We start from the raw sequence: 23,585 nt of genomic DNA, 5'->3' as shown, positions 1-23,585 counted from the left end.
CCGGTTCTTTTTCAATTACTTCCGGTATGACAGGAAGTGCTCAAAACGACTTAAAATTCCACAATGAGTTTGTTCCAGTCTTTCATGAAAGTTTTAATGAAAAATACGCATTTTTGGACAACTTCCAGTTTAAGAAAACCAACTTCCGAGGAAATGAAATGACTTGAAACACCCTATATGGCTGTGTTATAAACATTTAAAGATGAAAAAAATTTTAAAATGCATATTTTTAAACTACTTCTGGTGGACAACGGAAGTGACTCCAGAAAAAACAAAACACCGAAGACATATCTAGATATCATGATCTATTATCCCAGAAAGTTTCATGACTCTATCTTTAATCATTTGGGAGGAGAGACCGGGACAAAATTTCAATTTAAAAAAAGGAAATTGGTAATAACTGGCGACCTGAAGTGACATCATCAAAATAAAAAATGCCATAAGTTCATATAATTTGCCATCACTACTGAAAGTTTTATGAAAATCCATCAACGCCTTTACGAGAAATCGCATGCACAAAGTCAGTAAGTATAATAATTAAAAAAAAAAGTGAAAAAGAAACAACAGAATAAGGTCTTCCGTTGAGACGGAAGATCTTAATTATGTATCTTAGTATAGTCTACTTGTGCAGTCTTATTGAAATCGAATCAAACCTGTAGGTTGAGTAGTGTTCTGTAAGACCAATTTTGATTCTAGTTTACACTATGTAATGAAGCTTTCACATAAGTTTCTACTGTTCTTGTCCAGTGGTTAAAGCGTCGGCTCTTTAAATTTACTGAGAATACCATTGGACCATGCTTGAATCCGAATGTCCTTCAGTAAAGGGGCATATTTCAAGTTTGTTCAAATAAATGATTGTCATTTGAGTATTTTTCTTTCTCATAAATTCCGCTTATAAATAAAGTATTTGAAATAAAAACTGGAGACTTATTGGAGAGCATAGAACATGAGTTCTAGATGTGCGGGTTCACCTTTTTGTGCATTGTGAGTACTTCCGGTCGCTAATTTAAGACGTCAAATTTTACAACTTTTATGTTTTTTAATATTTTTCTATGATTTTTGTAGGGTAATATTCCTTTACAGATATAACTTACTGGACATAATATGTATCAGATTCCTTGAGCGTCAAATGGCAAGACGTGTTTTGTTGGGAAACATCTTTTCATGAATGTGTCACTAATTGGAAGAGTCCACTTTGGGGGTAAAGAGGAATGTAAAATATGTAGGAAAACTTAGCGAATTCACTGCCTTTATGTTACTTGCCCATATACGATAAATTATATGTACAGTATGATAAGTATACATTCTAAAGCTCGAAAATCAGGCTGTAACAACATTTTTTTTTTTTTTAATTTCATAGAAGCTATCACGTACACTTATTTAATTGAAGACAAGTTCCAAAGAAAAGGCACGAAGATTTACTCGTGACGTTTGGCGCGAAATAATGTATCATGACCAGCCTTTCAAAAATGATCTGATGCAGTAGTGTAGAAGTACAGAAAAAATTACACGGACATGTCTATATTTGGAATTGCACAGAATAAATAAAAAGTTGAATGCATAAAGAATAAATGAAGTAAACACAATAGTTTTTATAGTTTTTATCAGTAACAGATTATTTCTTCTGCTTACAGTTATTGTTAAAACTCAAAATTGATTGACCCGTACTCTAGATATTTATCATTTGCTACTCTGAAACGATGGTCTTTGATAGCATAATGGTTATCGTGTTGAATTTTCACGCGGGCGACCTGGATTCAATCCCCAGAATGTCTGAATTTTTTTTTTCACTGTTACTTCAGCTTAAATGTAAGATTTTACCTTTAAAAAAATTTTGTCCAAGCGATTTCTCGAAAACTATTTAATTTGGAAAATTCGCTTCCCTTCCAAATCATTGTCAGCTTCCTGATTTTTAAATAGATTTTTGCTTGCAGCATATCTAAAGAACGAATAAAGGTATGAACTTAAGACTTATTAAAGATTATAGAACATGACTTATAGATTCCCAGAATCATATTTTCATGCATCGTCAATACTTCCGGTCGCTACCGGAAGCGAATAAAAAAAAAGTCGAATTTTTCAACTTTTACGTTTCTCAATATTTTTAATAAAAGTTACAGAAATAATAGAGATTTATTTGAACATGCTTAATATATTGTTTGAAAATTGATAAATTCAAACTCGATATATTTGTCTGACTTCAACATTGCATTGAAATGCTTTTTTAAAGTAGAATTTCAATCCAATGTTTTCACAGACGTCCGCATCAAATTTATTGCGGACGTCAGAGAAAACATCAAATTGAATGGAAGGTTATCTCAGACGTCCGCAGTTAGTTTATTGTGGACGTTTTAGTAAACACTGGATTGCCATCATTCCTGAAAATTTCATGAAAATCTATCAACACATTTACGAATAATCGCGTGCACAAAATCGGTAAGAATAATAATAATAATAAAAGTGGAAAAGTAACAACAGAATAATAAGAAGGTCTTCCGTTGAGACAGAAGACCTTAATAATTAATAATAACTAGAGCAGAGCTCGTTGCAAAGCAACGAGTAGGTCTTCCATTTGATGATCCAATGTTTTTACAGACGACCGCATCAAATTTATTGCGGACGTCAGAGAAAACATCAAATTCAATGGAATGTTTTCTCAGACGTCTACAGTTAGTTTATTGTGGACGTTTTAGTAAACATATTCAACTGCCAAGAAGAATTTCAATCCACCTTGGCTATTCTCCTAGGCAAAGTGTTAATGATTCCTTAAAAGAACAAAAAAAATATTATTTTAGTTTCAGTATAATATAAAATTAATACAAATAAGACTTTCCATTATTGACTTTCATAGGGGTAACTTGACAATTAAGGACAGGGAGCTGGCGCTTTTGGAAATGAATAACTCGTCTATGAAAATATAAATACTCTGTCCTCCAAAGGCAGTCTGACATTGAATTATAGGCCTTCAGTCATCTGTAAGGAATTCCAACTCTTTGCAACCAAAGATGAAAAATCGAGTTCATGAATATCGACAGTCCCCTTCCTCCTTGTTTTGTTAAAACGATTAAACATGTTCCTGGTCATCTTAGAACAAAAATAATCTGCTTGCAATGGCATCAGAAAAAAAATATCTTAGTCAATATCATACAAATGATAATTTAAAGACTACAAAACTGTACAGGAGCCATAAAAAACTGGAATTTGGGTGAAAAAACTACACTGCCTATCAAAAAATCAGTACAAAAAACGATATAAAATATCGCTTAAATTCTTCTGATGAGGCACCTTATTTCTAAACCAACAAATATATATTGTTGCAAATGTCTTATTTTAAAAGTTGTAATGGAGATCTGAATTCTTCAAAGTTTCATATACAGGTGACTCTCGATCTCTCAAAGTTCAAGGGACCGCAAGAAAAATTCGAGAGATCGAAGGGTTCGAGAAATAGAAAGTGAATAAAATCCAGAATTTTCAGTCCCGATCATCATTGTTCTACTATTATAAATACCGGAAGTATATGTTGATAATAACATTGCACGTTTTCATGCGTATTTTACAGGTAATTCACTTGATTTCAACAACAATGATCGTATTTTGAATAAATAAAACGATCTCTTTAAGTTTCAATATTTATTTGTTCTCATTTCATGATTACATAAAACCTGAATAGCAATTGTCGGTGTGGCTACCCCTGGGCTTGATCTGGTCCTTTACCAGATTTCTCATATTAAATCGGTATAATTTAATTCTTGAGATAGGAATTCTTGTTCAATGTTTGTCATACTGGGATTACATACCCTCTAATAAAACTTCATAATCTATGGACAATTATTGACACGCCTCTTAAATTATTTTCTAAAAATTTTCGTCTCGCTGTCAAGTCAAAATAAGTTGTGAAGCAATTCCTTTCTAATTTACCAATTATAACCAATTAATTATTTATATCAACACTCGGATGCTCACAGGTATAGTGCCATCTATGTAAACATCCAATTAACACCTCCATGCCAACCCCAGGCGTTCACTGTTATCCAGGTAAGTCCAAGCTGCATTAATTTTACGCCTGATTGGCGTGTACACACGCGCAATCAAAACTTCGAGAGATAGAGAGTAAAAAACAATGAAATGTGTGTAACGGGACCCAGGTCTTGGTTCTCGAGATAGAGAACTTCGAGAGATTGGAAGTTCGAGAGATCAGAAGTAAATTTGCTTAGTTATATAGAGGGAAAAAACGTGACCAGAGGTTCACTTCGAGAGATCGAGAACTTCGAGAGATCGGAGTTCGAGCCATCGAGAGTCACCTGTATTGTGTTTTATAATCACAATGTTCTTATGAATCGATTATAAATTAAGCTAGTTTAGATGATAGTTTGTTTGCCAGCTTTATATATAGCATTAATGTGAGAGTCAAGGTCTCCAATTTACATCTTCTTCATATTACTGATATATACATCAGCAATGCTAAACAACAGCAGCAAATACAATCATACGTAAATTTCAGCACATAACTAGAAATATGTCCATAGGACATGAATGCCCCGCCGAGGGTATATTAGTAATGCAACATGAAAATTTGTATTAGTGTATAAAACTTGATGAGAATATCTTGAATAGTTTCTTTAAAATTGAAATTGAAATCTGAAAGTTGGATATAGATGATAAATTCTCGCCAAATTATGTATAAGTGCATAAACTTACATAAATATATCTTAAATGGTTTCTTTAAAATTAAGCAAAATGCAAATCTAAGAAAAGTGAGGTCAAGGTCACAGGAAAGTTCAAGGTCAAATGTTTTGATGCAGTTGAATACTTCTCACAAATACGTATCAGCATATGTTTGATAAAAAATATTTTGAATGGTTTCTTTAAAACTGAGCTAAACACTAATTTGAAATAAATAAGTTAAGGTCAAAGGAAAGGTCAAGGTAAAAAAAATATTGATGCAGTTGAATAGCTTACATCAGTATTTATCAGCATATGAAGTTTGACACTAATTTAAGAAAATTGAAGTCGGGGTTCGAATCCTGCTGGAGGCAGTTAATTTTTTTTCTTTGTTTTTCTCTTTTTTCAGTTGCTAATGACTTCTCTCTCTTTGAGAACATGTATGGTAGTTTTCGCTGATTTTTAAAAGCTTTTTTGTCAGAGATTCTGTAGAAAACCTTTTGACATATACTGAATATCTTTGCATCTATAATATGTCCTTCTAATACTATTTTAAGGATTTCATTCTTGTCCCCAAAGCTTGACCCATTCAAAAGTTGTCACCCCTTTTGCAATAAAACCTTGTTATCGCTACTCCTCCGAAACCGTAAAATGTAGAGATTCCAAGCCTTCATCAGTGTCTTCGACTCATTTAGTACTCTCTTCTTTCTATCATTGCAAAAGCATTCTTTGGTCCCTTGTATGAGTTACTGCACCTGAAAGTTCATTTCATGAACTTTTTTTTAAAACGGTGTATCCTAGAGACATGGGACCAACTGCATCTGCATATTTGACTTTGACCTTGAAGGTCAAGGTCAAAGTCATTTAAAAACATAAGAAATTCCTTATATATGTGTAAAATGTAGCAATTCACCAAATGAACTTGAACTTGACCTTGACCTTTGACCTTGACATTGGGTCAAATGAAAAGTAAGGACATGCATCCAGCTCCAGTATCAGGTAAAAACATAGAACGTAAAGATTTCCTTGTTTTTTGTTTTTGTTTTGTTTTTGTTTTTTTAAATGACCTTGACCTTTGACCTTGACCAAAAGGTCACAATCAGACTTAAAGATGTGAAAGTAGTTACAATTCTTAGTTTAAAAGAGGCATAAAATAAATAATTCATTCCCTTCCCCCTTCTTAAAAAAAAATCACATCAAGAACAACGTAGAATATTTCTGTAAAATTCAAACCAGACCTCGGATCGACACCATATTTGGTACAAATGTAGTATAGACCTCAGAGAAACTTTTTTGAGAGTTTTACGGTGAGTCTTATAAGTTTATAGAGAAGTCATGAAGTTTCACGGCAAAAACTACAAGTTCTGTTGTGTTTGAAATTAAAGTGCAGGTGAATGAAGAAATGATCTAAACCTTTTATTGGCTATTTCTTCAGATGTCGTTAATAGCATTCGATTTTCCTGATATGATACGACATTTTAATAACGAGCATTCTCTCTTTCTTTTACATTTGGAATTTATTTGATTTTTATTTAGAATTAATCACTTTCCTGAAATAGCGATTTTCGGTATATTAAAAACAATTCTCGCTTTCATTGTCGTGTTTCCCTTCTAAAAATGCATGTTGGGAGTTTAATTTGTGCTACACATATTTAATTTAACCCAAAGAAATGCATATTTATTTCAGGATATTCAGTCAGAAATGCTAAAATCCAAACCCGATCTTTTAAGCTTACAACAAAGCTATTTTCAAAAAATTCAGCATGCTCACAATATCGATGAATCGGGCTACAGTCCATTAATACATTTTCATTAGGGAACAGTGTTAACGTTTTCTCATGCAGCCCGTCCCTTGTTATTTTATATACTGCTTGCAAGTTCAGGAACTATTTCCTTTTACGGAACTTCTTTCTTCCCCTACCGATTCTAAAAATACGCTTGTATTTATTCTATAGTCTTAAACAATTAACTTACCCAATTTTATTGGAATGTGTAGCGCAGTGGTTAGCGCACCTGCCTTTCAAACCAAGGATTTTGAGTTCAATCCCAGAGGAGCTTTTTTTTTTTTTTTTTTTTTTGGCATTTTTTGCATTTTTCTTTTTTTTTCAGCCCAAATGACACGAAAACACTTAAAAAGGTGGAAATGCCTCTAGCTGTTCTCTGAACAATTAGTTTACTAGTTATTATTAAGGTCTTGCGATATATATGATAAGATATGAATATGAAACTTGCTGAAGTGATAGAGCATCAAATGTCGATATGCTGATCGATCTTTATTTTTCGTCGTTCGTACTTCCGGTCGCAAACGGAAGTGAATTCAAAAATGTTAAATTTGTAACTTTTTTGTTTTTCAATATTTTTCTCTGAGATTTACAGGGTTAATAGAGAGTCTTCTAAGAGTTCTAAGTATGTTTTCATCATTTTGATTGATGCATTTATTGCAAAGATATGACCGATCCAAACTTTCTCGTATTGTTGCAGGTTTGAATCCTGCTGGGGCGGGAGATTGTTTCTCTCTTTTCTCAATTGTAAATGATATTTTTCTCTGTGAAGACATGTATGATAGTTTTTGCTTATTTTTTAAAGCTTTTTGAACAGAGATTCTACAGAAATCCTTTAATAATCATGATCTATGTTGAAAGACTGTGTTACATAAACGCAAACAAAAAATACCTTCAATAAAGTATTAAATGAAGTGAGGAAGCATAGCGATCTGGAGAAAAGTTCGGTCGGAAGACCACTTGTTGCCCTAGCAACAAGAAATGCATCTAGTTATTATTATTATGTTCCCCAAACGGACTTTGGGAACATGTTGTTTTTACTCTGTTTCTTATTATTATTATTCTTTTTTATTCTTATTTCTTCTCCGGTACTTTTTCTTCCGCGAGTGTTCTCGGAAACTGCTCATCCAATTGAGTTAAAACCTTTTTAGGGTTAATAGGTATGTTGTATAGATGTGCGGAATGAAGGTCATTTTACGCGCACATGCATGCACGTGCGGGTGCGTGCAATGAGTGAAATGACTGACATAATTTATATTGCCGTAACTTTTACATTTTTTTACGAAATGCTTTGAAACTCATAACATAAGTATATATTGGTAGAGTAAACAAGACGAAATGGTTGAATTAGAATGAACTCATGTGCATGCACGTGCACTTCGCTCTGATTGGCTGAAACAAAAGTTTCAATATCTTCCTTGTTTTTTGACAGAATACTTTGAAATTTAAAACATAGTCATACATTAGAAGGTTCTACAATATAGTATATAAAAATAATTCAATGAAAACACACGCATGCACGTGTGCTGCAATCTGATTGGCTTAAACTTTAATATCTCTCTTGGTTCTCAACAAAACAGGATGAAATTTAGAATATAAATAGGCATAATGGAATCCTACATTATGCTACTATCAAAATTGAATGCAAGACCATGCATGCGCGTGCGCGCAGGTGCAATGCGAAAAATGACCAATATAATTGATATAGCTGTAACTTCTATACTTTTTGATGAAATGCTTTGATACTTACATTATAGAGAGATATTAAGAGTGTAGAAAAGATGATATAGTCAACATGCACATGCATGCACGTGCGCGCGAGTGCAATGCTAAAATGACCTATTAATTTGATATAGCTGCAATTTTGATACTTTTTGATGTATCAGTTATTTGCTATGTAGTTTGTAACACAAGCTTTGATTGGTTACAAAGTTGGGTGTAAATTTCCGTACACCCGACTTAAGCCGGGGGTAAAAAAAAAAAAAAACTTGACGTCACAATGCAAAAACTTGACGTCACAATGCATAGTTTCTCTATGATAAGAAGCAAATAACATGACACGATCGATGCATATTGTAGGAGGTAGTAAATGATATCGATAGCTTGAAACGCAGTTGTTTGGACTTGTTTACAAAGAATTTATTTGAGTACATAGGAAATAAATTCTTTATCTAGGTCCAATCAAGGGTGTACGGGGATTTACCCCGGGTTTTATTCCTGACACCCTGAGGCCTTCGGCCTCAGAGTTTCTGGAATAAAACCCGGGGTAAATCCCCATACACCCTTGATTGGACCTGGATAACTAATATTATCTAGGTTCAATCAAGGGTGTATGTGGATTTTACTCCGGGTTCTATACCATACACTCGAATGCCGTACACCCTAGGGCTGTCATGAGTACCCGAAATAACCAAGAACCGTGGTCCAAGTTCTTCGGTTCGGTTCCGGTTCCATTTTCCAGATTTCGGTTCGGGTCTGGTTTATATATTAGAGTCTGTTTAATACAAAAAATGACATCGAAATCAAAGGAATGATGACGATAACAGTGATAAATAAACATCACAACTGAAATCTACTTCATTCCATGACAAAACACTTGTCACTGAAGTATTAGATAATTATCAAATTGAGCAGGAATGGTCAGGTTGTGGCTAATAGTAGGCCACCGATTTCTAGACGTTGGCATGGTTAAGACTTGTTTTCAATGTAAATTTAATGTAACAAATAAATATTTTTCAAGTTAAATTTATGAAATTAAGGTTTAAAATAGATGTAAATACCCGACCCGAAAAACCTGAAACCGAACCGAAAATTTACAGAACCGACCCGACCCGAAAAATTTTGGAACCGTGACAGCCCTAGTACACCCCGTACAAGTTATTTGCTTTTCATGCTAGAGTGTTCAAACAATACATTATGACGTCACATTATTTACCCAAGCTGGAGCCAGGTGTACAGAGATTTACACCTGGCTTGCTAACCAATCAGAACTTGTGTTACAATCTAGATAGGAATAATGAAAGAGATTTATTGTTTGCTGTTTTACATCCCATCGAGAATTTTTTCACTGAGTGGATGTAGAGACATCACCACATACCATGAAGAGCTTCACATTTAGACCTCACTTGGCACTCAGGCCATTGAGCAATGAGGGTTCTTTATCATGCCAACATCTACTGTGATATGGGGCCTCAGTTCTTCTCATCTGAAAACCCTGTAACTTTTACTTCTAATACTGGATGTATGGTGAAGGAACAGTCACTATCTATGTTTACGTCTTAGGTTTGATGCAGTGAACGAGAATCAAACCCGGTACTTCCAGATCATGAATTGAACGCCCTACCACTTAAGCTACCATGACAGGCAATGAACTAGATTAAATATCATGTAAACCATTGCTTGGGAGAAAATTAATTGTTGTTTTAAACTCATCAATTGAAACAGAAAATATAGGTCAAATTTTTTATGACGGGGGTTAATTTGTAAGCTTTTGATTAATAATTGGATTATAATGACTAAATAAATGGGACTTGTTCTGACAATCATATTTGAAAAACATATATTATACATTGTATATAAATCATAACAGGTTACCATCTTTCTAACCAATTAGTCTATTAACCATTGCATTCTATAATAAATTTTATACATGTACTGCAAGTTACATTATATACCTGCATTTCTTTATGTGAAATTATGAAAAAAAAAATTTTTACATTCATCCTTTTATTTTACATTTATTACCATGATTACATCCTCATATGACTGCATGTAATAAACAGTACTTTACCAAATAATGCACAGAAAATGTGACAGTATCTTTGTACTCAAAATGATGGTTTATCATTTATATGTTGCACAATATTAATTTCTTTTATTTTAACTTAAATGAGAAATTTGAAATTCCTTTTACATAGGTGTGACTGTCATCTGAAAACTGAATGTGAAATTTGATACCAAGCATGGCCATGATTTGCCAGACGAACATCTGTTGGGAGAGGAAACAGAACATGCAGAATAAGCAGCATAGTAAATTTTAAACAGTCACACAAGGATAAAAGTCCATCTAGGATTATGGACACATTAGACCTTGAATTAATTCATTAAGAACTTGAAATATGTGTAATTTTACAGTTTAATTTAGGGAGAGCTATTTTGGCATGTACAATTACAGTCAAACCTCATTATCTTGAATTAAATGAGAACAAGAATAAACTTTGAGATATCTGAGGATTTGAGATATCCAGGGTAAAATTCTTAAAGAATAAGGGGTTGGGCCCCCAAATTCACTTCGACATATCCATGGTATTCGAGATATCGGTGTTCAAGATACTGAAGTTCAACTGCTGTACTACAAGTGGAACCTTCTTGCATGTTTCGAATTATTCCAGGACACAGGATATGTACATGTATAAAGTGCAGGTTTCAAGTATGACTGAAGAGATGTTCAATCACATTTCAAAGACAACAAAGCACTAAATTCTACAAAACTATTACAGCTGTTGTATACTGTTTAGCTCACCTGAGCAAAAGGCTCACTTGAACTTTTCTGATTGAAGGGTGCCCAGTGTCCGTCTGCCTTACATCCTTTGTAAACTTTTCAATTTTTAGCTAACCTGAGCCAATAACTGAACAAAACTTACCCATTATTGTCATTGTCGTAAACTTTAAAAATCACAATTTCATTTTCTTCTAAAAACCACTGGGCAAATTTAAATGAAACTTGGCACAGTACATTGTTGACTGAAGGGGATTCAAATTTGTTATAATGAAGGGCAAGGGGAGATAATTAAGAATTATTGAAAACCTAAAGGCATCCTTTAAAAATCTTCTTAAGAACCACTGGCCAGAAAAGATAAAACTTACACATGTGAAAGCTTTATTACATAGTGTAGATTCAAGTTTGTTTAAATCATTACCCCAAGGTTAGGATTGGGCCACGGCAGAAGATCAAGTTTTTCATGGCAATATATAGGAAAAATCTTTAAATATCTTTTTCTCATAAAATACCAAATCCATGAATAAAAGCATACTGGATTTAATGAACAGTATTCAGGCCCAGAAGTCCAAAATTAGCTTAAGAATTCTTCGTCTAGAAAATAAATGAGTCATTATTAGTTATTTTGATATGGAAGCATCCTCAGGAAGTTTAGATTCAAGTTTGCTCAATTTCAACCAAATCTGCCACAAAGTATCTTTGGTAAAGGGGATTCAAGTTTCTAGGAATGAAGGGTTATGCCTTCTTTCAAGGGGGAATAATTACAAATTAGTAAGTAATTAATAGCGTCTTTTAAAAATCTTCTTACCAAAAACCTCTGGGCCAGGAAAGATGAAACTTTTGTGAAAACATACCCAATGTAGATTCAAATTTGTTTAAATCAGGACCAATGGGGTAGGATGGAGCCCAATGGACTCTAAAAGTTTTACATAGGAATACATATTAAAAATCTGCTTCTTAAGAACAGCAAGGTCTTAATTGGTCATATCTGTATTAAAGCATTCTCAGATAGTGTAGATTCAATTTTGTTCAAATCATGACCCCAGGGATAGGGTGTGGCCACAATGGACTATCAAAGTTTTATATAGGAATCTGTAGGAGAAAAAAATCATTAAAAAATTCTTCTCAAGAACAGCAAAGCAATGATTGGTCATATCTATATGGAAGCATCTTCAGATAGTGTAGATTCAAATGGTAAAAGGGTTTTAAGTGTGTTCAATTTAAGGACCAAGCCCTTTTTTTCAAGAGGAGATAATAAAGAAATAATGTAAAATTAATGTGGTCATTTCATAATCTTCTTAAAAACTACTGGGCCAGAAAAGAAGAAACTTGAGTGAAAGTTTCCTGACAAATTTTAAAATCAATGTTTGTTAAAATCATAGCCTCTAGGGTAGGGTGGGGCCCCAAAAGGGGATCAAAGTTTCAGGGGAATGTATTAGAAAGATGTTTAAAAATCTTCTTCTTCTTAGGAACAACAGGGCTTTGTTAATGATATTCATATCAAGGTATGACTATCCTTTTTTAACCCAATGACCTTGAAGTTTGACCTACTTTTCAAATAAATTTTAATATTGGTGGTTTGTTTGTTTGTTTGTATGTTTAACGTCCCTCTCTTGAATTTTTCACTCATATGGAGACGCCACCACTTGCCGGTGGAGATCTGCAAATTTTGTCCTATACTCGGCACTTACGGCCATTGAGCAGTGAGGGATCTTTTTCATGCCAGCACCTATTGTGACACGGGACCTCGGTTTATATGGTCTCATCCGAAGGACCGGTCTCCACGTCCCACAGTCGGATTCGAACCCACAACGTAAGGATCAACTCCTTACTCCGAGCAGACGCTCTGACAACTGCGCCACATGGGCAACTAATATTGGTGGTAATAATGGAATGAGAGAAGCTAGGGTGTTCTCATAAACTACATGTGACAACTCCTTTCACAAGGAACTATCATTTTTAGCTCTTCTGAGCCAAAGGCTCAAAGAGCTAATGCTATGGCCATTTGTGCGGCGTGCGGTGTGCGTAAACTTTTTAGAATATGGGCCATAACTCAAGAATCCTTTGGCCAGGGGAAATAATTAGATAAATAAAACCAAAAATACTGGTTGCTAAAAAATCTTCTTCTCAAGAACCACTGGGCAGATTATCACCAAACTTACACAAAAGGTTGAGGATATGTTGTAGATTAAAATTTGCACGGGGATTTACCCTGGGGCAAAGGGCATGGTCTGAAGGTCACTTCAAAGTTGACCAAAAATTACATTTTATTAAAATGTTGATATTTTGCTTACTCTAAGGAACAGGATCATCAAATCTTGTCAGTTGATGCATCTAAGGACCTCATGTCATGCTGACTCAAAAATAGGTCATGGTGACCTACTTTTTAAATTTTGCAGCCATTTTTTTTCAAAATGATTTAGAGACATATTTTGAACAATTTAAGGCCTATGATCATCAAACTTTGTCAGTTGATGTATCATGGGTCCTCGGAGTACGTTGACTAAAAAGTAGGTCACCTTGACCTATTTTTTGAAATTTATGACTAATCTTTTTCAAAACAATTAAGGTCATTAATTCGAATACTGAAAGGTTTATAATCATTAAATCTTGTAAGATGATGCATCTTGGGGCCATTATGTTTGGAATAGTCAATGCTATGAACGACGTTGTAAAATGTTGTTTTTATGTAACGAATGTGTAGTATGATGTCCGTATTACAAAGAATAAATAAATATATATGAAATGACGATATACATTTTTTGCTTTACTCAGTTTAATGAAATATTCATCTAAATTACGAAAAAATATCGTTGTTTTATAAAAACCACATGTAAGAGGTTAGCACTGCATGAAAATCATTATATCCGGTAAGACTAATTTTAAAACCTGTCAACAAACCCGGAAAATTCCGGACTCTTGAAAACTCGAACTCTTGATCTCTCGAAATTTTTCCTCGGTCCCACGGACTTCGAGGTATCGATACCTGTATTTAAATATTTAGGCTACTATTTGGCTAAGACTCATCAAAATTTGTCATTTGATGTATCTTGGGTCCTCGGAGTAGGTTGACTGAAAAGTAGGTCACAGTGACCTACTTTTCAATTTATGTGACTATAATTAAATATTTCGGGTACTAATTGTCTTAGAATCATCAAACTTTGTCGGTTGATGCATCTTGGATCTTCGGAGTAAGTCGACTGAAAAGTAGGTCACCTTGACCTTATTTTGAAAATTTATGGCTTTAATTAAATATTTCAGGTACTAATTAGCTTAGAATCATCAAACTTTGTCAGTTGATGCATCTTTGATCCTTGGAGTACGGCATCTGAAAAGTAGGTCACCTTGATCTACTTTTGAAATTTTATGGCTGTATTTATTATTCTTTCAGGTATTATTTGGCTTAGAATCATCAAAATTTGTCATTTGATGTATCTTGTGTCCTCGGAGTAGGTCGACTGAAAAGTAGGTCGCTGTGACCTACTTTTCAATTTATATAACTATAATTAAATATTTTGGGTAGTAATTAGCTTAGAATCATCAAACTTTGTCAGTTGATGCATCTTGGGTCCTCAGAGTAGATCAACTGAAAAGTAGGTCACTGTGACCTACTTTTGAAATTTATGGCTTTAATTAAATATTTCAGGTACTAATTGGCTTAGAATCATCAAAATTTGTCAGTTGATGCATCTTTGATCCTTGGAGTACGACAACTGAAAAGTAGGTCACCGTGACCTTATTTAAAATCTTTATGGCTGTATTTAATATTTTCGGGTACTATTTGGCTTAGAATCATCAAACTTAGTTGATGCATCTTGGGTCCTCAGAGAATTACAAGTGATAAGTAGGTCACCATGACCTACTCTCGGGTACTAATTGGCTTAGAATCATCTTGGGTTCTCGGAGTGTTTCATCTAAAATGTAGGTCATGATGACCTACCTTTTGAATTTAAAGGCTTTATCTAAATACATGTATACAGGATACTTAGAGGCTTCAAATAGAAGTGATAGGTTGTACAGTTTATCAGAAAAGCGATCCAAGGCCCTTGGGCCTCTTGTTTGACTACATGATCTTGAACAAGAGTTTTTACCTTACTTAAGAAACATTTTAATTTTGGCTATAATTCTCCAGAAGAGTCAGGGCTTTCATATTTTTTTCACATGTGCATTATTTTTTTGCCTTTTGGATTTGTATTATGAAATTTGACTTCATGACCTGATCTTGAAGTCTGATGCAGTTTTCAGAAAGTTCAGTCTTGGTCAGAACTTTTATTAAATTATATATTTTTTGTACAATAGACAGAAAAGACAAGACACATGGACAAGACAGATAAAATATGCCATAGATAGTTGTATTTCAACCACTAGATCTCCAAAAGAATGAGACAAGAATTCTTTGAATTTTCTTACTGTTTTTTAGGTTCACTTGTTCCTTCATGTTATACTGTACTGTATCTACTGCAATAAACTTCAATGGATTGAGATATTTTAAGTGAATTTTGATAACAAATTTACTTGAATATATTTGTAATATGCATGTAAAAATTATTTAAACATGTTGCAAAATTTAAATATGTGTGTTTTTTTCCTTGTAAAACATTTGAATAAATGAACCCAAGATGTACAGTCAAACCTCATTATCTCGACCTAAACAGAACCAAGATTAAACTTCAAGATATCTGTTGAGTGTTGATTCAAGATAAACAGGAAGGGTAAAAAACATGACAAGTGATTGGGACAACCAACTCAGTTTGACATATCCCTGGAATTGAGATATCAGTATTTGAGATAATGAAGTTCAACTGTATGTAAAATGCTAAGAAAGAGGTTATGTTAAAATATCCACAAGAAACACTGCCTTATACTGATACTTTGCTTTTGCGACTGCCTTTTTAATCTTTACTGATTTCCCCCTCTGGTAAAATTACAAATCATCCCTGTGGATTCCTTATAAGAGTATTCTCCACTTGCTGATTGTCAAACATTGGAAATCATCAATCAGTAACACATTTGGATTACTATCTAGTAAATATTTTTAAAGCAAATTTTATGACAATGATGTAGCAAAGCACTGATGATGCCATAGTATGTCATTCATCATTTTACTAACATAGTTGCTTCAAAGATGCTAGATTAATTTAGAGAGAAGTCTAGGGATTAAAAATCAGAAGTCCAATGGTTGAGATATGAGGGATTATAAGTGTTGTGCATACAATTTACAGATGACTGTTGCAGAGACTACTTTTGGACTATGTAGGCTCATGATCACTTCAGATTCAGAGTTCCTGAATGGAGGTTGATATTTGGGTCAAAGTTTCAAAGGTCAAAGGAGAAAAGAATGTTAGAAAAGTTAACAATGTAAACAGAAACATTTCACCTTTAGAGCTAAATTAAACTAAAATTAAATCATTTATTTCATCAATTTACAAGCTAATCGCTGAGAAGGAAGACCCACTCGTTGCTTTGCAACGAGCTTTGCTCTAGTTATTAGGGTCTTCCGTCTTCAGCGGAAGACCCTTCTATTATTCTTAGGTTTCTTTTTTACCTTTATTATTAGGGTCTTCCATCTTCAGCGGAAGACCCTTCTATTATTGTATTGTTTCTTTTTCTTATTATTATTATTATTATTTTTTTTTTTCCTACACCGGTATCTCAGTAACGGTTCAGTGGATTTTTATGAAACTTTCGGAGATGATAGGGAACGATGTTCCCTCGGGACGTTTTTTTCATTTTTGATGATTTCACTTCCGGTCGCGAAATATGACGTGTTTTTGACGTTTTTCTGCAATTCCGGTCTGTCCTACTCCGAAGAAAATGCGCAAAATAGAAATTTGAAATTTTCAGGAATGATAGAATTGTGACCTTGACATGTGCACCTGACTTTTGAAATTTTAAGAAGATGTTTAAATTTTTCAAATTTTAAAGTTAAATTTTTCAAAAAAAAAATTTTAATCGAATTTTGAAATTTTTTATATTGTAAAATAGATCTTGGCGAGAACTTTCCAAAAATGTATTTGTTTTGCATGTGAGTACATTAATAAACAATATATAAGCTCAGGTGTGTTAGGTCACTTGAGTGCAAGTGTACTTTAAGAACTTTCCTTTAAAAAATCATTACTCTTTTATTTCTCGACCGATTTTAAAACTTTTTACACCGTCAAATAGATCTTTACGAGACCTTTCCAACAGTATATTTGGTTTTATTGTAAGTGCACTAATAAAGAAAATATGAGCTCAAGTAAGTTAGCCTTTTGTTTTGACAGGACATGTCAAAATCATTGTCAAGGACACTTGCGTATGACCGTACTCTTTGATCTTTGGCAGATATCCTTTGATTTCTTTTAAAAAGCATTACTCTTTTATTTCTTGACCGATTTTAGAACTTTATACACCATCAAATAGATCTTTACGAGACCTTTCCAACAATGTATTTCTTTTGTTTGTAAATGCACTAATAAAGAAAATATGAGCTCAGGTATGTTAGCTTTTTTTGACAGGACATGGCAAACTCATTATCAAGGACACTTGTGGATGACCGTACTCTTTCAACTTTGGCGGATATCCTTTTATTTTTAAAAAATCTTTACTCTTTTATTTCTTGACCGATTTTAAAACTTTTTACACCGTCTGATAGGTCTTCCTGTGACCTTTCTTACAGTATATTTGTTTTGATTTTAGGTGCAATTTTAAAGAAAATATGAGCTCAGGTGTGTTAGAGAATTTTGACGACCCATGTATAAGTTATCGATTTTCTTCAGCGACGTTTAATACACAGTGACCTAGAAGAAAGCAAGGACATTCAATTAAGTCTGAAATAGTGATTTCATAATGTACCTGTGATTATGAAAATTTGTGTATTCAATTTAAATCATTGAAAGTTTTTGAATACTGTAATTTCAAATTTTAAAACCTTTAAAATTGTAAGATTTTGATATATCATCTAATGTTGAAAGCGGTAAGCTCCTACTTGATGAATTTTTATTACAGCATTTAAAACTTCAAAAATTTTCAAATTTGAAATAATTTAAAAGCCTTAAAATATGAAATCAAGGACATCTAAAATAATGAAAACATGAATGAGAGTGATTAGGAGTCTATTGGAGGTCAAAAAGAGTGAAATTTAAACGATTTAAATTTTAAAAAAAAAATTCAAAACTGCTTCCAAAGATGGGGAACATCATACAATGAGGTGAAATCTCTCAAAGGTCAAAGAAAGTAAAATTTTATCGATTTAATTTTTTTCAAAAAATTTAAACTGAGTCCAAATGTTAAAACAAGGACTGTCTCTGTATTTTGAAAGATGTAGAACATCAAACAATGTGTTTTGAATCTCTAAAAGGTCAAATAAAATGAATTTTAAACGATTTAAATTTTTCAAAAAATTTAAATTGAATTCAAATGTTAAAAAAAAGACTATTTCTATATCTTGAAAGATCGAGAACATCATATAATGTGTTTTGAAATCTCTCAAAGGTCAAATAGACTGAAATTTAAACGATTTAAATTTTTCAAAAAATTTAAATTGAATCCAAACATTAAAACAAGGACTATCTCTGTATTTTGAAAGATGGAGAACATCATATAATGTGTTTTGAAATCTCTCAAAGGTCAAATAGACTGAAATTTAAACGATTTAAATTGTTCAAAAAATTTAAATTGAAACCAATCATTAAAAAAGGACTATCTCTGTATTTTGAAAGATGGAGAACATCATACAATGTGTTTTGAAATCACTCAAAGGTTAAATAGAGTGAGATTTAAACGATTTAAATTTTTTAAAAAATTTAAATTGAATCCAAACGTTAAAACAAGGACTATCTCTGTATTTTGAAAGATGGAGAACATCATACAATGTGTTTTTGAAATCTCTCAAAGGTCAAAAAGGGTGAAATTTAAACGATTTAAATTTTTCAAAAAATTTAAATTGCTTCCACAAACATAAAAAACGGAACAAATGATGTTCTCTTCCTTCAAAATATGTAAGTTGACTTTTGTTCAATATTTCAGTGCAATTTAAATTTTTTGAAAAAATTAAATCGTTTAAATCTCACTCTAATTGACCTTTGAGAGGTTTCAAAACACATTGTATGATGTTCTCCATCTTTCAAAATACAGAGATAGTCCTTGTTTTAACATTTGGATTTAATTTAAATTTTTTGAAAAATTTAAATCCTTTAAATCTCACTCTATTTGACCTTTGAGTGATTTCAAAACACATTGTATGATGTTCTCCGTCTTTCAAACTACAGAGATTGTCCTTGTTTTTACATTTGGAAACAAATTGAATTTTTTGAAAATTTTCAATTGTTTGAATCTCACTCTATTTGAACTTTGAAAGATTTCAAAACACATTGTATGATATTCTCCATCTTTCAAAATACAGAGATAGTCCTTGTTTTAACATTTGGAAGCAATTTAAATTTTTTGAAAAATTTAAATCCTTTAAATCTCACTCTATTTGACCTTTGAGAGATTTCAAAACATATTGTATGATGTTCTTCACCTTTCAAAATACAGAGATAGTCCTTGTTTTAATGATTGGTTTCAATTTAAATTTTTTGAAAAATTTAAATCGTTTAAATTTCACTCTATTTGACCTTTGAAAGATTTCAAAACACATTGTATGATGTTCTCCATCTTCAAAAATACAGAGATAGTCCTTGTTTTAACATTTGGATTTAATTTAAATTTTTTGAAAAATTTAAATCGTTTAAATCTCACTCTATTTAACCTTTGAGTGATTTCAAAACACATTGTATGATGTTCTCCATCTTCAAAATACAGAGATAGTCCTTGTTTTTACATTTGGAAACAAATTGAATTTTTTGAAAATTTTAAATTGTTTGAATCTCACTCTATTTGACCTTTGAAAGATTTCAAAACACATTGTATGATGTTCTCCATCTTCAAAAATACAGAAATAGTCCTTGTTTTAACATTTGGATTTAATTTAAATTTTTTGAAAAATTTAAATCGTTTAAATCTCACTCTATTTAACCTTTGAGTGATTTCAAAACACATTGTATGATGTTCTCCATCTTCCAAAATACAGAGATAGTCCTTGTTTTAACATTTGGATTTAATTTAAATTTTTTTAAAAATTTAAATCGTTTAAATCTCACTCTATTTAACCTTTGAAAGATTTCAAAACACATAATATGATGTTCTCCATCTTTCAAAATACAGAGATAGTCCTTGTTTTAATGTTTGGATTTAATTTAAATTTTTTGAAAAATTTAAATCGTTTAAATTTCACTCTATTTAACCTTTGAGTGATTTCAAAACACATTGTATGATGTTCTCCGTCTTTCAAAATACAGAGATAGTCCTTGTTTCAATCAAAATGACACCTCATCGAAATCGGACGGAAGACCCACTCGTTGCTCGCAACGAGATCGGATCTAGTTATTATTAGGGTCTTCCGTCTTCAGCGGAAGACCCTTCTATTATTCTTAGGTTTCTTTTTCACTTTTATTATTAGGGTCTTCCGTCTTCAGCGGAAGACCCTTCTATTATTGTATTGTTTCTTTTTCTTATTATTATTAAGGTCTTCCGTCTCCAACGGAAGACCTTATTGTTTTCGTTCGGTTTCTTTTTCCCTATCATTATTATTATTAGGGTCTTCCGTCTTCAGCGGAAGACCCTTCTATTATTCTTCGGTTTCTTTTTTACCTTTATTATTATTATTAAGGTCTTCCGTCTTCAGCGGAAGACCTTCTTGTTATTCTTCGGTTTCTTTTCCACTGTTTTTCTTATTATTTTTTTTCTTACCGATTTTGTGCACGCGATTTCTCGAAAACGGTTCGTTCGATTTTCATGAAACTTTCAGGTCTGATAGAACATTAAAAAATCTTGATACATATTTTTTTATTTTGATGACGTCACTTCCGGTCCGAAGATTTTTGCGATTTAGTGATTTTTGGAGGGTCAGTTTGTCCGCAGGTTTTCTGAGAAAGCACTCATCACAGGAACGTGAAACTTTTAGCGAAGACAGAGCAACATATGTAGATCTGTAATACGTAGTTAACTTTCACCGGAAGTGCCACACGTCGACGCTCGCTATGGCCTGAAAAAAATCATATCGAGAGTTTCAAATTTTCGAACACTTTCTGTACGATATCCTTTTACTTGGAAATATTTTGTTAAAACGTATATAACAAAATTTGTGCAGAATTACAAGATCTTTTAAATGATATCTCGAAAAAAGGGCTGGCCCCTAAAATAAAGAATCTAAAGGGGCCAAAATATTTTTCCTGATATCTCAAAAAGTATTGAGAATTTGTAATACTTCAAAAAGCAAAGTTGTTCAACATGACAAGTAGCAGCTTGCGAGATCATCAAAATGCGTCGAATGACGTCACTTCCGGCCAAACAGGAAGTAGTAGAAAATTGCTTATTTTCACAGATATTGGTACAGTGCTGCTATCCCACAAGTTGACATGGGATGGGATTGGATATGATTCAGGATTGAGGATTCACGATAGAAACATATAGTAGTTAATCCAATCCTATCCTATCCTATCCTGTATCCTACAGCCAATCAGATTCGAGTAAAGGTTAATTCATATGTCAGAATAAATTACAGAAACGCAAAAGGATATAGAACGTTTACAAAAGAATTATTTATAAAATCACAAAAGAAAGTAGACGTTTTTTTCTTAACACACATTTATTCTATTACCTTCGAGTAATATGGCGTACGATCTAACCGTGAACGATCACCGGAAGAAGTTTCGCATATAAACAAAGAAGAGATCGGACATCAAAAGATCGTATTTCTTCAGCATGCATGGATGATTAACTCAATTCCTACTTGTGTTACAGTTCAATAACATGTTTCTCTGTTAAATGTGCTCTGTTTGTCTGGATAATTCCACTTGAACCGTCAGCGGTGGACTATAACAGATCATAATCGCAGTTGTTTGGTGCAAGACCATGTAAGTATACTAAACACTGTAAATGTGTGCATGTTTATACATATCTCTCCCTTTAAGCAATGTTTTAATGACTTGAACTATTAAAAATTTACTCTATTGTAATATACACAGAAATCGGATGTGGAAAAAAGAGGTTGTGTAGAAAGGGGAGGGGTAGGGGGTTAAATATTTACAAATACTTTGTCACATGATCAGATGTATTATACCTTTTTCAGTTTGTTATTGCTATATACTCATTTCCCTACTGTGGTTAAAAAATATTTTTTCTTATCTGATTGCAATTTAAAATAATTAAATGCAGAATCATCATGATCATTTCTTATGCTACTTTGTATAATAAGCCCACTCAGCACTTGCATGTACATTGTATGTATGACCTATTGTGAGTTAAACATAAAATGTGTAACATAAATTAATCATTTATTATCTTCTTCATTTCAGAGAATGGTACCCAATTTTGCCTGCCCTCATTAGTCATCACAATATAAAAGATTTTACATTTAGAAGTACGTATGATTAGATTATTTATTTTGTGTTTATGCATGTTTCATTAAAATACATCAAAATCATTATCTAAGTTGGGATGAAGTGTCTGCAGATTTTATGAATAAGTGATTTTCTTCTTTTTAAAATGTTGAGAGTAAAACTGAAATTAATGTATAATTGTTCTGGTCATCATGGTCATGTTATATGTATTTTCATTTTTTTTAATATTCAAATTTCAAGCAAAAAATGAAAAGAAATTAATTAACAAGATATTAAATAGATTAATACAAGCAGGAAATAGAGAGAGAAAAAAACATCCAAACATATAATCATACTAGTTAGCAAGACGACGAGATGAAATGAATTATAATCTACAAGTAAATTATGTAAATTATGATTGTTTAATTAAGATATGAGTTATGACTATGAAGTTGCAATATAAGATTTGATTTTGCTTGATTTCTTTAAAATTAATGCATTACTCTGGGAGAGAAAAAGGTGAAATTCAGACAATTGTACATGAAATGAGAAAGATAATCACAATCAAATACAGTTTTAATGCATAATGTATATGACAAAATTTACAATCTACATGCACATAATGGTGTGTGTTTTTTGCTTCAGGACAATCCTGCAAATTTGCAACTGTACAAATTGCACTTCATCTCATCTGCTGCTGGAATAAATAATGAAAGATTTTCAAACCAGTGTCCAAGAGCCTCCTAGAGTCTGGAATGATGGTGTTCTTTATTAAGGAGATCAGTGTGTGATGTATTTGTTTTCTGTGCATTGATGACATTTGTGAAACTGTTCGGTTACTTTATGACCATCTCTCCGACAACTACTTTGACATTTGAAATTCAATTTGAGCGACGGACAAGCAGGCCAAATAATATGCATGTAAAACATACAATTGTAATAAGACATTGATAAACTTCAATTTAAACAAACTACATGTACATGTATCTTTGAGCTTGGCATTGAAATACATCTATACTTTACATGGACACTTTTAATGAATTTGTCTCATGATAATGGAACATTCAATTGTTATACATTGTAGATCTGATATAAATTGTAGATAATATGCATTTGGTCCAATATATATAATTATATTTATATTCACTGAAAAAAGGAATTACCCTGAATAAATATTGTGAACTTGGTCAATTATTTTTATTCCTCATTTAGACACTGAATAACGTTCAAGATCAAATGTCA

General features: G+C 32.6%; 1 long non-coding RNA gene across 1 annotated transcript; it reads left to right on the top strand.

Annotated features, from left to right (window-relative positions):
• Positions 1-21,765: 21,765 nt before the first annotated feature.
• On the top strand, positions 21,766-23,171 carry LOC133196183 (uncharacterized). Its single transcript, XR_009722284.1, has 3 exons — positions 21,766-21,878; positions 22,320-22,384; positions 22,989-23,171. It is a non-coding gene; the product is annotated as an uncharacterized LOC133196183 (long non-coding RNA).
• Positions 23,172-23,585: the final 414 nt, after the last annotated feature.

Source organism: Saccostrea echinata, unplaced genomic scaffold, assembly GCF_033153115.1.
Source record: "Saccostrea echinata isolate AGI-Se365-2 ecotype Australia unplaced genomic scaffold, CSIRO_AGI_Sech_v1 ptg000030l, whole genome shotgun sequence".
NCBI classification, from domain to species: domain Eukaryota; kingdom Metazoa; phylum Mollusca; class Bivalvia; order Ostreida; family Ostreidae; genus Saccostrea; species Saccostrea echinata.
Note: the sequence above shows the minus strand (reverse complement) of the source record. Positions and strands in the feature narration are given on the sequence as shown.